The sequence below is a fragment of the Melanerpes formicivorus genome, unplaced genomic scaffold (genome assembly GCF_026170545.1).
Source record: "Melanerpes formicivorus ecotype bairdi unplaced genomic scaffold, bMelFor1.0.p_v2 SCAF_24, whole genome shotgun sequence".
Lineage (NCBI taxonomy): Eukaryota > Metazoa > Chordata > Aves > Piciformes > Picidae > Melanerpes > Melanerpes formicivorus.
Genome location: NW_027142376.1, coordinates 9,344,928 through 9,359,441, shown reverse-complemented (window position 1 = coordinate 9,359,441; position 14,514 = coordinate 9,344,928). Strand labels below are relative to the sequence as shown.

The 14,514-nt window shown below is 46.9% G+C and overlaps 1 protein-coding gene across 3 annotated transcripts in view; it reads left to right on the top strand.

Moving 5' to 3' along the window:
* Positions 1-14,514, top strand: part of TMEM108 (transmembrane protein 108) — a 115,169-nt gene that overhangs the window by 55,395 nt on the left and 45,260 nt on the right. The window lies entirely within an intron of this gene.

Genomic DNA, 14,514 nt, shown 5'->3' with positions numbered 1-14,514 from the left:
GCTGCCATAGGGTTTTACAAAGGACATTGCTAAGCTGCAGTGAGAATGTAAAAAAGAGTTTTTAATGTTGTCTCTGTGAGGCTGGGTGCCTGGCTGGAGTGCACTGAGGGAAGTGCTCCTCAGAGGGTTTGGCATTAGAAGCTCACTGACAGCCAGCAGTGGGGTTGAAGCAGTTTTCCAGTTGCTGAGGACCCAGAATGTTTTGTCACATTTTGACATGCTCTGTGTGTGGAATGGTGATGTAGTTCTGAAGTTCTCCCAATTGCTAGATGAACATTCCACCCACTGCAGTGAGAGCAGGAAACTGAGCTGTGTGGCTGCATGTCTGCCAGCATGGCAGGGGCCCCAGGAAGGTGTATTCTACAGCTCCTACAGTCTTGGAGCTTTCTGTCATTTTTCTCTTTTATGACATGCTTCTCTGCTTGGCAGCATTCCCCTCTGCTAATCCTGCTGCTTTAAACTGTGTTTTTCAGAGCAATGTGTTGAAGATCCTAGGCAGTACACAGAGGAATATTGAAAATGACAGGGGGGAGGCTAAGCAAACAATGTGTATGTACATACAGACATAGAGACAGTGTGAACAGGTTACGATCTTGTGAGCTCCACAATGTAGCTTGAAAATGTGCCTGCTGCACATGCTGCTTCTGCTGACCCATAGATTGCTTTGTTGCAGATAAAATGCTTTATTTCTAAGTGTAGCAAAAATGTGTACTAGATGTAGTTGCCACGAGCAAACACAATAGCTATGGCTATATAAGAGGTATTTTGGGCATCTGAAATGCGTATTTTCGCTGGCTGGCTGTTGTGGAAGCCTGTGGCAGGATCTCCCTAGTTACATCATTGCTGTTGAATCAGTTTCCTTTGAGATGCCCTGCAGGTTATGCCAGCTCACTTCTCCCCAGTTACACCACAATGCTAAAAGCAATCATCAGAGAGTGCATTCAGCAACCAAGGAAAAGGAAATGACTTGAATGTCTTTCCTGTAACTGTTCTTTATGCTTCAAGAAGGGCCTGCAGCATGATCCAAGTTTCATCTGCACAGAAGAAGGGAAATTGCTGTTGCTGTATGGAGGAAAAGAGCAGCAAACCTTCAGAGAAACTGTCAAAAGGGGTTGATTCTGCTTTGGGGAGGTTCACCAGCCTGCTTTCCTCATCTGCAACTGCAACAAATAGGCCCATGGTGCTGCCTCTCTGCTGTGGCAGCATTATTGTCTTGTCTGCTGTGTTAAGAGTGATGAATTGAGGCTTAGGGCTATGGAGAGACCTGCCCAAGCTGTGTCCTCTTGGGAGGCAAAAACTAGAAAGGCTTGAACAAAGCGTTGGTGTATTTTGTAGAAACAGTAATCAGCTGGAGAGACAAAACTCTGTGCTTGTGGAGAACACCTGTGGCTGAGAAATGTGGGAAGAAACAGTTTCATCCTCACTGACATTGCTGTGGGGCTGGGCACATCTTGGTTGAGTGCCAGCAGTGGGTGCACTCCTCCGTGCACTCATTTTCTGTTCCTTGTCCTGTGGTCACAGTGTCCTGTGGTCACGGTGTCCCTGTCGGAGGCACTGGGACACCTGCAGGCAAGCTTGCTTGGCTTTGGGGCTGTTTCTGTAGGGGTTTGCCTGATTGCAGACAATAGTGGGTTTGTCAGCTGTGAACTTGAAAGTCAGGCCCACGTCTAAAGAGGTTTTTTTAAATGTAGCACGTCTGGCTTTTTGGTGAGTTTTAGATGAGTGATGTAATCAGTCTGTGGCCATCCACATCTTGCTGTACTTTCCAAACAGAGCGTGTTCCACCCATTCGAGCTGATCAAGAATAGTCTGTGAAAATGGCACTGGCAGCAGCTGCTCTTTTGAACGTGGCTGGAGCTGGCTGGAATCTGATCCCGGTTATCAAGAGGTAGACTCTGTAAAAACTGCAGTGCTGCATTGGCCCAGGACAGGGACTCCAGGCAGTGCTCCTTTACCTCTAGTCATTTATAATTCATGAACAAGTAATTAAACATGTGATGTAGTTGTAAAGCAGCAGTCCTTTCAAATTGTATCTTCAAAGACTGTTTAATGTGAAATCTGTAAGGCATTAGAAAACAGCACACCTCCATAGAAAGGTTAAAACAAAAAACTTGGAAGGGGTTTCTTGTGAGAGCTCCTTGAAGGCACAAGCTAGATTGGGTTGATGTGAACCAATTAAAGCAAAACATGTGTCTGTAATTTGCTGCCATTTGTTCTGGGCCCATCTTTATGGATGAAGTTTGTTGCCTCCATGGTGCTGGAGATGCAAATGCCCTTCCCGTGAGGCTGAGCGATCCCTGTTTGTTACAGGGAGCCAATGTGGTGATTCAGCCCTGCAGCAGCAGTGGCAGTGCCTGCATCCTCTGTGATAAGCATGCACATTAGCATTTCCCATCCCTGCCCTTTGCCCAAGCCCTTCACTAAGGACTCCCCAATTGCGCAGATAGCAGAGAAGAGCGGGGAGGAGGGTAAGTGGAGAAGCCCTTGGCACAGAGGCTGCGTACAAGACTTCCTTCTTCAGACATTTATTGTCCTGAAAAATGGAGGGGCTTTTATTTTCTGTTTACTTGCAGTGCCAATGTGTGTCTGAGGGCCTCTCACCATTGCACCTGGCAGCAAATGCCAGTCTGAGTGCTCCTCTATTCCATTAGAGCTCTGTGCATTCCCAGGCCCTGCTCTTGGGCTCCCAGGCCTGGCCCGATGCCCAGTGCCAGCATCAGAATGGTTCCCATATGCAGCTTGCTCTGCTCCCTGCAACATGCTGAGCAACACTGACAGTCAGTGTCTGTGCCTTCTAACACAGACTGGCTCAGACTTCCTGTCCCCTTGCTGGGGATGCAGCTCTCCTTCCTCAGCTTGCCTGGCAGCCTGCCTGCCTTTTGGAGGCAAAGTTCACCCTGTGAGAGGGTTAGCACCAGCCAGTGCTCCATTGCAGTCTGAAGCAAGTCCAGGGGCTCCCCCCTTTTTTCACAGGTGTTTGATAAGCGTTTGGGAACTTCTCGGATTCCTGTTTCCAGGAGCCCCAGTGCTCTGTGCCTTCTGAGCGATGCTGAGCAGCACTATCTCCTAGTGCCTCTTGCCCCTAACAGGAACCAGCACCCACCAACTCCTGTTCCCACTGCAAAATTGTTAGTAGTTGTGTGGTATCAACACTACAGTCTGCGCTATGCCTTGCTTGGACAGTTGTGCAGGGCTTGTTCCTAGCACCTGGGAGGCATGGTAGCTACAGAAATGACTCCTGCCAGAAGCAGGGCAGTGACCTGTTCTCTGCCACAGGAAGAAATGGATTTCTAGAGCAGGTAGCTTGATGCTAGGCATCAGGTAAAACTGCTGTAGCAGGTTAGGACATTGAAACACTAGAACAGGCTGTCAGGAGCATTTCAGTCTGCTACTGAAGCACTAAATGGAAAAAGCCATCTCTCAGGGGGAACCAAAGGTCATCTAGATGATTTCAAAAGCTCCCATCAAACCCTGGGTCCTGTGGCCACTGGGGACCATGTCCTTAGTGCAAGTGAGCCTGCTTGCTTTGACAGAGGGCTCTCGGTTTTCACCAGCTATGTATAATTTATCCATGCAATAGGAACATGCAGCTAACTTACGCTTAATGTGCTGGGGTCACTTGATACACATCAGCAGTGAGTCTCTTCCCATCAGTCACCAGGACTCAACAGAGAAGAAAACATTTTCCTTGAGCCCTGTCAGGCTGGGTGGTGTTAGCCTGAGCAAAGAGAGCAGCAGAGTTTTGTTATCCAGCAACAGATTCCATCTTCTTTGCTCAGAAATGGTAATGGGACACAGCCTCTGGTTGTGCAGCACTTCATGCACAGAGCTTTTCAGGATGCTCTCTGGGCTGGAGTGTTTGTACTGGAGGCTCACATGGTTTGGTAACAGGCTGCCCATCGTGCCACTCACAGCAAGGCATCCAGCAGCGCTTCCCAGAACTCAAATGAGGCTTATTGCTTCAGTTTCTCTGCAAAAACCTTCTTGAAAGAAGCTGCCACCTGCCATCCTGTGCTCCCTTCCTGGGAAAGAGCTTTTTATAGACCTTTAAAAGCAAACTGATGAACATTGAAAGAAACTAAATGCAAATCTATTTTCTTATAAGATGTAAGCTCCAGGGTCCTTGATGTGTCCTTCAGTGAGATTTCAGCTGCTCCTGCTCACTGCCTGAATGAACACAGCTCTGTGAGCTGCATGGGCCTTGTTGTTCTGAACCTGAGACTGTTCCCATCAATAGTCTGCAAACTTTATTTTAGATTTCCATGGACAGTCTTGCCCCTGCAGACATTGTAGGCTGGTGATGATTCATGAACTGCACAAAGTCCCTGGAAAGATTCAGGAACACCAGTTGGGGAGGGGATATTGTGCCAAGAGCAGACAAATTCAGGACGTAGCAAACCTCCCAAACAACTGCCATAGTGTGGGAACTTCTCCAGCATAGAGCTACCAGCATGACTAACAGAAATGTATGAAGAAAGAGGGGTAGAGAGAGACAGGGGGTTGCTGTCTGCTCAGGAGATGCTCTGACTTTTGGGGACATGCTTGGTATGTCAGGAATGTTTGAGGGGAAGAGGTTTGCCTGGGGTGAGCAGGTACTGTGACTGAGAGAGATGTGATGCTTCCTCTAACATTATAGAATAGAATAATAATGAACCAGGTTGGAAGAGACCTTCATGTTGACAAAGTGCTAGGTGCCACAGGACCAAGCACAGTCCTGACTGGTTTGATACTCTGATGTTAAAAGCTGGTTTTGTAAAGCTGCTTGTTGTCACAGATTCACAGACACTGGAAACAGAAGAAAAGTACTAAATATTAGGAGATGCAGTCTATTGTCACACTTGTCTCCAGATGTTCCCACATCATTTTTTCTCTTGAATCACACCTGAGTTTAAAAGTTACCGAGACAAATCAATGTAAGGTCTGGCATTGGCTCTCCCAATACCTCCTGACTATGCAGGACAGGAAACTTCAGTTACATAGCAGAGAGATAATCATGCAGAGAAGCCCACACATTTTTCCCCTCTAGTTTCTTCTTTGCTTCTCACTTGTGAACTTTTATTTTTCCTGTTGAGCTCCATTTGTTTCACCTTGACTCACATGTTCTGCTCCTGGCCTGTTGTTGATCTGCAGATGTGGGCAGAGACCCCAGGGTGTTACAGGAAACATCCAGGGTTAGAGGTTTGAGATGTCAGCCAGTAGGACTTAATAAAACGCCTGAATGAGAGTGAACTTCCCCTTTTGTTTCTTCTTCACACAAAGCTGGGGGTGGCTTGAGGAACCTTTCACAGTACCAGACCCACATATTGCACATGAGAAATCGCTGCTGCCTGCTGGCAGCGAGCAGTGTGCTGTGCTTCTGCTGGCTAGGCAAGGAGCAGCTTCAAAGGAGATAATGGTCAGCATCAGTATTCAGAGTCAGCACAGCTCTGTCACAGCACTTTGCTTCCAGAGCTGAACTGCTGCTCATGCACTGCACTGCTCACATTTAGAAGGGGTTTTTGCTTATTTTCTATTTTATTTTGTTGTTTTGTGTACTAGAAGCACCAGCAATTTTAAATCAAACCTCAGACAGGCATGAGGCTGAATTGTAACTTTAAAAATGAGACCTTCCTATGGCTCTTTCCATCCTCTCCTAGCCATATATTCAGTGGAATTTGGCCATTTTCTTTCCTTGTGCTCTTAACTCTGAGACTGTAAGATCCTGCTGGCTGATTCCACTGCTGCCTAGTGTGCTCTGTGTGTGTGTCTGCCAAAACTGCTGTGCTGTCTCTTTACAGGCCAGCAAGGAGCAAGAGCCCTGGCACTAGGTGCTGGCTCTACAGTGAGGAGTAAGTAGTTTGCATCCGCATTCATGTACCCCTGCTATCTCTCTAGGTGTTCAAGAATGCACTTTGGAATTTAAGGGAATGGCAGATCAGAGGGGGACAGGTTCTGCTGCTGTCCAAGCTGCTCTGTGCAGAGCCAAACTGCAGTGTACCCAAATCAGACTGCAGGACAGGAGCTGATATTTTAAAGTGCAAGATTCTTGGAACTTATGAGTTTTATTTAATCATTATTTACCCTTTGTGTATTTTGTAGCAGTTCTTCTTCCTTTATCAAGCTGAGCATTTTCACTGAAATCAGCCAGTCACCTGGGGACAACATGGCAGATGGTAGTCATAAGCAACAGGTTTACAGGACACTTTTTCCACACCAGAATGCCAGCTCTTCCTTCCCCCAGGAGGGACTGGCTGTTCCACAGCCACTGCAACAGCAGTGGGGCTTTTAGCTGAAACATTCTAAAGAGGCTTGCTCCAGGCTGAAGGGAGGGAGCTAGGGATTTTAAATGGAGTGCTCCCACCATTTCAGATGGGGCTATTTTATGAAACAGTAGGGCAGCAAGTCTCTGAAAAACCAAATACAATCAGGCAAGGAACTAACTCCTTTAGAGCTGCTTAATTGAGTTATCACTGGAGGGGGAAAAAAGCCCCAGCAGTTTACCCAGACATGGATTCTCTGTTGTTGTCAAACCCCAGCTGTTCTGTGAAAAGGAATAGTGGGGTCAACACACGGCTCTTGTTCCACCCCACCAAAGATCAATACCTGCAGCATAATTCAGAGGCTTGTAATTACCATGTCTTGGCAGCTCTGCCCACAGGCTAAATGCCAGTCAGTGGCAAGTTAGTTCATTTCTTTTCCCTGAAAGCATCAAAATGTGCAGGTTTTCATTCTTTACTAAAAAGAAGAGATCTTTATTCCTGGTGGTTTTAGCTGGCGTGCTCTGCAGACTGGTCAGTTTACCTTGAGGGGTGTGGGGACTTAACTCTTGACACTGTTGACAACAGAGTCACATCTGTCTGCTTCTCATGCATTCTGTAATCACTGCTGTTTCATAATGTGAAGTGAAACAGATTCTGTGGGTCATACTGAGCATGGGACCCATTTCCCCTTCATGAGAAGGATGAGGCTGAAGCTTCCCCAGAAGCATTCCTCTCTACATTGCAAGGAAGAACAATTAGATTGCTTGCCTCAATCTCCCTAGCCAGAACCTCTCAAAAACCTGATAGCAGCCTAATACCTGGTGTGCCCTTCCAGCAAGGTTATGCCTCTCTTTGGCACAATGCAGCAGCTCCAAAACTGTGGTTGTCTGTCATGAGAGTATCTTTATCTGGAGAGAGCAGAGCACAAGTAGATATGGAAAGAAAAGTTCCTGAACTTCAACCAAAGATCTGTTGTTAATTAGTACCAGTGATGGACACTGAAAGGAAATTCCTGGCTTGCCTTTGCTAATAATATTTATTCTCCTGCCTTCTGTTCCATCTGAAAAGAATTAACATCCCTAGCAGCATCCAAAAATGATGCTGTCTGTTGACAGAGTAACAAATCCAACTGTCAGCAGCACCCAGACCCTACAGTGTTTAGAGATCTGGCATCTTAGAATTCACTGGACCAAGCCTCCTCAGATGGTAAGCCCAGGTGAGGTAATGGACAAGCTCTGGGCTGTCCCTTCTGGGGACAGCTGGGAAACGTCATTGGGAGATTGATCTACTGACTTGTGCTTCAATGTCCCTCAATGCAGAAGCACAGAAAAGGATCCATTTAAATATAAATCTTAAGGACAACTTCCTTCTGAACCAGGAACTTCTCAACTTGTGTTGTTCTAAGAAAATCTAAACTACTGAATATATCCAGTGCACAAAAACTTGGAGGAGTGTGGGCAGCATAATCTCAGGTTTTCCATATGGTTTGGGAATGAGGCTGTGTAACAAACCAGAGGCAGCTTTCAGGGGAAATATTTAAAAGAGAAACACCTGAAATGTCCGTAAGCTCTCTATAGTTATGGGATTGACAACTAATTGAGCAGAGGGTTGATTTTTCACTTGCACAGAAAATCCACCTGGATCCTTGTCTTCACTGAAATATTTGGTGTTGGAATTGTTTGGGATATCTGTTAGCTAGGAATGCCTAGAATGGGATTTTCAACTAAATAGATTCCACAGAATGAGGAATGTATTTACATTGCATCAGCAATTGCTCCTGGTAGTGCCAAGGAAGGTGCAGGCCCTGCTGTCTGCTTGTCTCTTGTGTGAAGATGCATCGACTGCTCCTCCTTAGCTATCTGCTGTGTTGAATGAAGAGAGAGTCCAGTGGTGTTTAATGCACTGCCCTCGGATCCTCACATCCTTCCTGGCTGTGTTTGTTGTCACTGCTTCTATGCAGTAGCTTGAGTGGATATTCCAAATCTGTGCGGTCCAAAGCTGACTTAGTGCTGTGGTTTTAAATGAGGGAAGAGCTCTTACATGGTAAGAACATAGCAGCTCATCCTCTTGAGCACATCTGGCAGCTGAAAATGGGGACATCTCATCTAACCCTATCTTCCTGAGACAATGCAAAGGAGAGTGTAGGAGGTTCTCTGGGGCACAGCTCCTTGGTTAACTGAAATGAGGATTTGTTGTTCCATTTGAAGCAGTCCTTTTTCCAGGCACAGCTGGATTAGCTTTTGGTTGAATCTGCTGAATTCCACTTTTTACCAGAATAACGCACACTAGTGGTGGTCACCACCCTATCCTTCTCCCCTTCTCTTCAGGACTGTGTACTAAATCAGTTGTGTATCTGCAGCTTATTGGTGCTCACCTCTCTGGCTGTTCTCCATGCCTAGGTATTGCTGACTTCCCAGACAGGCTGGACAGGGATGCAGCTTCCTCTTCTCTGGGTGTTGGTGCGCAGAGCTGTGTCGCCATCCCTTCTGTGCATGTCTTCTCTAAGCCTTAAACCTTCACCTTAGATTTATCCCTGTAATAACTTTAACCACTTGAACTACTTTGAACATCACTCATATTTTGCCTCTGCCAGAAAACTCAAGGTATTGATAATTTTGGGGCTCAACACAGTAGTCTTTATCTGATCATATCTATGCCTGGCTCATGTGTCCATACCTCTGCTCCAGCATATCTAGCAAGACATGGACTGTGCAATTAGAGCAGAGAGCAGGACAGGCTATAAATGTTACTTGGTAATTGTACAAAGGAATCATGAGCCTGAGAAGTGACATTGTAACAATCATCAGAGGCTGAACTGAAATGTGCAGGTAGGTGGGCAGGGATGACCTGTAGCCCTGCTCCTTCACAGTGCAACTGCCAGAGCCATCGCTTCCCACACTGCCTGTGCTCTCCAGACAGCAGTACTGGACACGTGCACCACTCAGCACTGACACAGACACAGTGTATTAAGCCACTTTCATCCCTGGTGAATGTAAATGCTACTGCTGATGCCTGCTGCAAAGTCATCTGTAGCAGCTGAAAAGGTTCTGCTGTTGTCATGTTGTAGGCCAGCACCCTTCAGCGCTCTGGAAAGAGAAAACAGTGCCAGCTGGCTGAGCTGGGCATGGGCTGGGTTGGGGGTGCCTGGTACACATCTTGTTTTCTTTTCTGTCATTTCATCCTCAGCACAAAGTCTGCTCCACAGCAAGAACATTTAAAAGCATATTTCCATGGCCTTGGCAACAATGGGACCGGTGTTCAGGTTTACATCCAAATGCTGCCTGAGGAGGAGTCAGGTGGAGATAGATGCCCTCAAACCCACCACAGGCTGTGTCAAGCCTTCACTCCTGATTTGTGGAGCAGCTTGACCTTGTGGAGTGCTTGCCCTCTCCAAAGCAGCTGCAAACTAATTGTGATTTGCTTTCCACTGCCAGGTCATTTCTTTCTTATTTTATCTTTAGTGGGAAGTGTGAAAGGGCCAGGTGGTGCCCACAAAGGACTGGGTTGGGAGATTTTGGCCAAGCAAGACCCTAAGCACCTCCATTTCTAAGCAGGCAATTTCTTCATGACTTCATCACGCATTTCAGTGAGAAAATTCAACACCTGCCCATTTACCCTTACCCACAACAATTGTCCTTTAGGGGCTCATCTTGCATTTCCAAGAAACTTTCTGGCCTTAAAAACAGGGAGAAAAGCTCAACAGTGTGGCCTCAGTGTCACAGGACACCCCACTGTGGAAAAAACCTTTCAGGTGCTTGATCTGCTGTTCTCCTTTGGGATGTTTTGCAGCACCCCTAATCGGCACGCTGCACTCTTTGCAGTCCCACCACCAGCCCATGCGGGAGGCAGATGCTTTCTAGCAGGCATATGGGTTTTGCTAGCTGGGTTTTACAGGAAGGTTTCCTGGCTCACTGCTCCCATCAAGCAGTCTCTTGTTCTCACCTTAAAAAGCTCTGGGAGATGCAGCACTTCCCAGGTCCCATCCCTCTTTGAAATCCCAGATTCCCAGAGGCTGAGATAGTTCTTTCACAAGCAGATCAGCCTAGGAGCAGCATCTCACCCCAGGTACTGCGGCACACTGTGGCTCTGTGCTCTCAGTGTTTCAGCATGCACGAATAACTGCGCACCTGAAGGATGGCCAAGGGCTCAGGTCCAGCCAGCATGGATTTAGGAAGGGCAGGTCCTGCCTCTCCAACCTGATCTCCTTCTATGATCAGGTGACCCGTCTGGTGGATGTGGGGAGGCCTGTGGATGTGGTCTACCTGGACTTTAGCAAGGCCTTTGACACTGTCCCCCCCAGCAAACTGCTGGCTAAGCTGTTAGCTCGTGGCGTGGACCGCAACACTCTGTGCTGGGTTAGGAACTGGCTGGAGGGCCGAACCCAGAGAGTGGTGGTGAATGGTGCCACATCCAGCTGGCGACCAGTCACTAGTGGTGTGCCCCAAGGATCAGTGCTGGGCCCTGTGCTCTTTAACATCTTTACTGATCTGGATGAGGGGGTTGAGTCAGTCATCAGCAAGTTTGCAGTTGACACCAAGTTGGGAGCAGATGTTTGTCAGTTAGAGGGTGGAAGGGCTCATTAGGGACCTCTCCAGTGAGCCAGGACTGGTGGTAAATGATGGAGAGTGGCTTGGCCAGCTCATCTGCCAGCTCTTTCAGCACCCTAGCCAGTGTCTCAGCAGGTCCCTTACTGCTTCCTTCTGGATTACAGGGGGACTATATTGGTCCCTGACTCCATCTGCCAGTTCAGGAGGCCACTCGTCCTAAAGACAACCTGTCCCACTATTGAAGATTGAAACAAAGAAGGTATTAAGTACTTCTGCCTTTTCCTTATCTTTTGTTTCTATATTCCCCTCTGCATCCAATAAAGAGTGAAGGTTGTCCTTGCCTCTTCTTTTGCCATTAATATATTTATAGAAACATTTTTTCTTCTCCTTTACAGCTGTGGCCAGTCTAAGTTCTAAATGGGCTTTTGCCTCTCTAATTTTTTTCCCCTGCATGACCTAGCAATGTCCTTAAACTCTTCCTGGGATATCTCCCCTTTTTCCAAAGGCAATACACCCTCTTTTTTACCCTTGATTCCTTTAGAAGCTCCTTGCCCATCCAGTCTGGCTGTCTCCCTCGTCGGCTCGTCTTCCGGCACATTGGGACACCCTATTCAGCCTGTAGACATCTGGTTTCAACAGGACCTTATTGCTTTGTCTGATCTGTCCCTCCAGAGTCTGTCTGGGACCCTGCCTTGGCTTCTGTGAGGGTATGCACCATGTCGATTGTTGTAGATCATAATGATTAGTCCTCAGACTGGTGTGGCTGAAGGTTTTCCTTCCCATCTAACCCGTGCACCAGATTAGTGGAACCATTTAAAATGACTCTGGGTCAGAAAAGAGAACAGTAATCAGGGCACTTTAGCCTCAAAATCCAAATGAATACATCTGAGATAGAGCTCACCCCTCCTATGGCAGTGGAGATCTTGCTAATCAAGATGGTTAATGGAAAGCTGAGTTTGGGCTGCTCACGAATTAATCCCTAGCAAAGACATGAATTAGCTGGCGGAGGCTGCAGAGCGTTGGGGTGTTCTGTAAAGCTTTAAACCCCTCCTGCAGTTCAGGCATTATCCTGCATTTTAAACAGTCTTGTGCAGATAAGCCCCATGGGAGGAAAAGGGGTTAGTTAGAGCCTGATTTCTAACCTGCAATTTTGCTTAAATGGTGGTTTTCCAGCACTGAATTACAGTCCTGGAGTATAATTCCATCAGCAGAAACCAGATGGCCTGAAGCATGGTTGCTGTGGCTAGGGCAGTGCCTTCTTTAATGCTGCAGCAAAGGAAGGACCACTTGTGTTCTTCCATTTTGCTGTATTCAGTGGACTTTGTCCTGCAGAGGAAGTATATCTACAGAGGAGAGAGAGTTTGGAGCTCCCTGTATATGTTTCTTTTAAAGCACGAACAGGCTCAGTATTTCCAAGCAGTTTTTAGTGTCTGGCTGCCTACTGCTGGTTTCTGGTGGGTTTGCAAGTGGCTGCACCCTGTGTTGTGAACTTCTTGGTGGTTCCTCAACCCTCACTCACTCTCAGCTCCACAGCATTGTTACTGGGATCCATTATCTCACAGTCCATGGTCAGGCGAGGGCCTGCCCCTGTGCCTGCTGCCTTCTCAGGGTCTTTGAGCCACAACTGAAAACTGGCTGCATGTACATGGAAAAGTTAATGTGTTGAGTGATTCCTCTTCCTTTTCTTTCCCTTGTTCTCCTTAAAGATTCTAATTAATCTTAGTGGAGAAACAATAATAATCAATGCTTAAACAATGAGTTTTCTCTGAAGGCCCAGGGGGTATTTTTTAAACAGCTCCTGGTGGTTTAATCATGTGCTGCCCAATTGAGCTCAGTGAGAGCTGCAGGCCTAAAACTGTATAAAGCATCTTGTAAGTTGGACATCCAACAATGTTTAAATATCAAGTACCAATGCTATCTGCTGCCAGGTACCTTTTCATCCCATGTCTTGAGCGTGAAGAGACACCAGCTCTGCTGAGAAGATGTCAAAACCTGCAGTGTTTTGCTGCTGCCACCTTCCCAGGCAGAGTGCACAGCTGGTAGTGTCTGTGAAAGTGCTCATGTCTCTCTCACCATTTTTCCTTTTCTTTTGGCTATTAAGTTACCTATGAAGCCTTCTAACTGTAACCATGTAGAGTCATCAGTTTCTTGATTTCTTGGGTGCCTAAAGCACAAGTGGCTGCCCTTACTGTAGCCTCAAAGTACTGTATTTAATTTGTGGTCTGGTACACTGCCCAAGAGTGCTCAGGCTCTCATTTGGACCATCAGTCCAGGCTAGGTCAGCATTTGTGTTCAGATGAGGAGGATGCTGGTGGAATTAATTTCCTGCCTGTCCTCACTTTCTGCAGCAGTTGAACCCTGTGGATGAAACTAGGCTGGAGCCTGCCCCCTGGGAACATGCTGCTGTACCCCAGCTGCTGATGGGTGCTAGAGGCAATCAGAAGTAGTTGTGGAAACACAGGCAGTGGAGTCACTGGGTCCTGAACGCCTCCTGTTTCCTTCTAGAGCTCCCCACCTATTCCTCTGCACTGTTTGCTCATGTGGATGTTGGCATTTGCTTCTGGAGTCAGCTTGGGTTGGGCAAGGATCTCCACTCTTGGTCAGCAATTCTGGGTGAGATAGAGGACTCCAAACCAGTCACAGCCTTAAGCTTCATGGCCATGCCAAACCCATTGCTATTGCAGCTCAAGAACGTTGCTGCTGTAAGATTGCTGCATGATATGCGCAAAGGGAGATGAAGATCTGGGCATTTCCTTCAGAGCTGGATTGGCAGGAGGTGCAGCGAGTGAATCACAGAATCACAGAATGTTAGGGGCTGGAAGGGACCTCAAAAGACCATCTAGTTCACCCCTCCTGCCAGAGCAGGATCACCTAGGGTAAATGACTCTGGAGTTCTCACTGCCACTGGTATCCAGTTCAGAAGTCATCCTGCCAGAGCTGCCAGCATGTGAGAGAAACTCCTCCGCTTAGCTCACGCTGTATTCTCATTTGCTTACTTCTCGTTTTCGTGCGCTCTCAGATTTCCAGTCCCCTGTTGCCAGGTGTAATTACCTCATGCTTGGTCAGAACCAAACCATGGCATTTTCAAAATCCCTCTTGATACAGTTTCTCAAATCCTTTTGGCTGGGATAGGAAATGCAGTTAGGTTAACTTGGTAACTGCTGGAAATAATTGAATAAACCTCTTCTTGGAGCGCAGGATGCAGAGCTTCAAAGCAAATGTTCTCAAACGCAGAGATTAAAATACAAATGCTACCTAATGGGTCTGGAAGGAAGAGGGGGCAATTTCTTTCACCTTGCCTTGTAGCAACTCAGATTTTTTCATCATTCTATGTTTTAAACCACAATTTAGGTTTAGTACCATTGCAAATAAGATAATTTATCTTTGACTGCATATTTTTCCTTAATCTTCTTAACAGATTCCTGCTGGCTCTGTCAGCCACAAACACCACTCTTCCTGTCTGCAGGTTTGCTTCGGTGCTTGTGGCGTGATTCTCTCTCCCATCCTTGCTCTCTTCAGCTTTCTTTCATACTTAGCGGCTTGCAGCTCAGGCCTGACTTCAAAACAATTGTTACAGCATCCCTTCTTGATCAGAGGGAATACAGCAAATGTTGGAGTGTACAGCAGAACTGCTACCCTAAAGTACTTTCTACGGAGTCTGTTTAAGTTATTGTTGTGTGATGTAAATAACAAGCACAGTAATTTACATTGCCAGGTTGTGTAAGGTA